This window comes from Lepisosteus oculatus, unplaced genomic scaffold, assembly GCF_040954835.1.
Source record: "Lepisosteus oculatus isolate fLepOcu1 unplaced genomic scaffold, fLepOcu1.hap2 HAP2_SCAFFOLD_60, whole genome shotgun sequence".
Taxonomy (NCBI): Eukaryota; Metazoa; Chordata; class Actinopteri; order Semionotiformes; family Lepisosteidae; genus Lepisosteus; species Lepisosteus oculatus.
In genome coordinates, this window is record NW_027168149.1 from 108055 (window position 1) to 110769 (window position 2715).

General features: G+C 47.0%; 2 non-coding genes across 2 annotated transcripts; both read right to left on the reverse strand.

The window, feature by feature from the left end:
• Window positions 1-828: 828 nt before the first annotated feature.
• On the reverse strand, window positions 829-902 carry trnai-aau (transfer RNA isoleucine (anticodon AAU)). Its single transcript has one exon. It is a non-coding gene; the product is annotated as a tRNA-Ile (tRNA).
• Window positions 903-1732: 830 nt separating this feature from the next.
• Window positions 1733-1804, reverse strand: trnag-ucc (transfer RNA glycine (anticodon UCC)). Its single transcript has one exon. It is a non-coding gene; the product is annotated as a tRNA-Gly (tRNA).
• Between the last annotated feature and the right edge of the window lie 911 nt (window positions 1805-2715).

A 2715-nucleotide genomic window follows, 5' to 3' on the forward strand; every position in this document is an offset into this window, starting at 1 on the left:
CTAGCACTGCACCCCGGGGCGTAAGGTATATGGGAACGAGCACACGCCACGAATCGTCTCGAATCACTCCCTACAGCTGTAAGGCGCCTTGAAGCGTGCACCCCCAACATTCTTCTTTGCGCATCTGTGAAAGGTAAACTCTTGAGCAAACTCTGAACCAGCTCTAAGGAAACTAATCTGATTAGACGTTACTTTGACTCATCTTTTTACTCTCAGTGCTGGATTGCTCAAACTCCAGCTAGGGTTAGGTTTAACATTCCCACGCTACTTAGACACTTTGTTTACGCTCAGTGCTGGATTTTGGGAACTTCAGGACGAGTGGGAATTTTCTCCTATCTGTCCATTCTGTTTTGTTTTGGAGACTCTTGGCTGCCTATGTTGTACAGTGCAGCGTGAAGGAAACATTTTCCAAAACTGTGTCAGCTCAAAAGTTGTAAGAAAACCTCTCCAGCTGCTTTAACTCTCTTCATTTTTGTCATTTAATGTGACAATCGATGTATAACTGGAGCCTCACATATGCAAATGGTGAGGCTCCAGTTCGACACCCAGTTCGACACCACTTTACAGTATATGACAAAAGCATGGAAGACTGTGCCGGACCAGCTGGTAAGTTCCGCTTATTTTGACCATATTAAACATTGGAAATCTTCCCACTTGCATTTGTGACACTTGATTTTGGCTCCACCTAAGACACTCTTAAATCTTCAAACACTTTTCTCTTCTCCCGCAACACTCTTGTCTGTCGGCACTGTGTGGCAGCGTTGCAGGACAACCCATCTCACCACGGAAAGGAACCTAACAGCTTTGGTAAGAGAGGAGAAAAGGACACGGCCCGTACGGGGCTCGAACCCGCGACCTTGGCGTTATTAGCACCACGCTCTAACCAACTGAGCTAACCGGCCTCGTGACAGTGCCCCTCTCTGTGCTGCAAAAAATCGAACTCAGGGAATTTCTTTTGTCCTCCTTTGAATAGAAAGCCGTGTAATTCAGTGTACGGGCTTTCTCATGCAGTTTCATGGTTTCACAGCATTATTCAGCTGATTTTAAATGTACCTAAAGGAGAAACATTATTGAAGACCATCAATTACCAAGAGCTTTTGTCAAAGGTTTTGGTGGTCATTTTTAATGACCACAGAGCACTATGACCTCGGTTTTACATCTCATCCAAAAGACAGCGCCCTTTTACAACACAGCTTCTCCGTCACTATATTGGGAGATTGGGACCCGCACAGACCTCAGGGTGAGCGCCTCCCTGCTGGCCCCATTAACACCACTTCCAGCTGGAAGCTTTGTTTTTCCCTGTAGCTCACCCTCATCCAGGTACTGACCTGGCTCACACCTGCTTAGCTTCAGTGGGTTTTCAGTTGCGAGTTGCAAAAGTTGGGATGCAAGTGATGGAGCCGTTCGCTGCAAAAGCCACTGCATTGGCCAGGAATCGAAACCAAGCCTCCTGCGTGGCAGGCGAGAGTTCTAACAATGAACCACCAATGCTCAATGCCTGTACCTTCAAAAAAGACGCTTTTTTGGTGCTGTGTGCAAAAAGCGTCGACATCTACTTCCAGCTGCAAAATGCCATCCGCGGACGCTGTGAATTTATTTATTTAGACACCGCTCAGAATCCCCTGTAAGATTCTCCTTCAATTCCGTTTTGCAGTGCTTTAGCTCTTTCAAAAGGCTTTGCTTTGCTAGTCACAATCCAAGGCTTGTGACAGCATTTGAAAACACTTGCCACTGCGTTGGCCGGGAATCGAACCCAGGTCAACTGCTTGGAAGGTAGCTATGCTCACCACTATACCACCAACACATGCCCGGGGAGCCCTCCAGGACACCACCAGAGAATGCTCACGATTTCAGAAGCTGTCTCCGGGACGTGCTGGTTCCACACATCCTGAATAAATCATGTTATTGTTAGTTGCTGTAGCTAGACGTTCAAATGAGTTTCATGGCCAGATGAACTGTTTCCTCAAGTGGTATAGTATTGCAGTAAGACAGCACGATGCCTGCAAGACTATGTCACGCTAAACGCCACAGATTGTGTTTGTCCGATCGTGTCAGTCGTCCTGCAGCCACGGGAAGTGGGACACAAACATGCTGCAATGCTTTCAAGACATTAGGATTTGTTTGTGCAACATCCGAGAAGAGTACTTGTGGCTTGAATGTGACTGAGCAAGGTGTTTAAAGACAGAGACTGAAAACTGTTAAAGGATGAGTCAAAGTAACGTCTAATCGGATTAGTTTCCTTAGAGCTGGTTCAGAGTTTGCTCAAGAGTTTACCTTTCACAGATGCGCAAAGAAGAATGTTGGGGGTGCACGCTTCAAGGCGCCTTACAGCTGTAGGGAGTGATTTCAGACGATTCGTGGCGTGTGCTCATTCCCATATACCGTACGCCCCGGGGTGCAGTGCTAGGATGACGTACAATACCGCTTGGGCACGTAACGGCGTTATATGCAAGTGCGGGACGTGAGGGTTTTGCGTTTGTTCGTTTTGTTTTGCTCTGCTTTGCTTTGTTTTGCTTTCCATCGCGTTGGTAAGAGCGTAAATAAAAAGGCGATTCCTGTGTCGACCACTAATGTAAGAGCTATTTCAAGTGCGCCGTGGTGCGGCTTTTCAAATGCTTAACAGGATGACTTCGCATGCACGTGTGCTTTCATGCAGTCGTGTGTGCAACCATGTCTGCTTACGTGCAAACGGGCGTGGTTTCATGTATGCAAAAA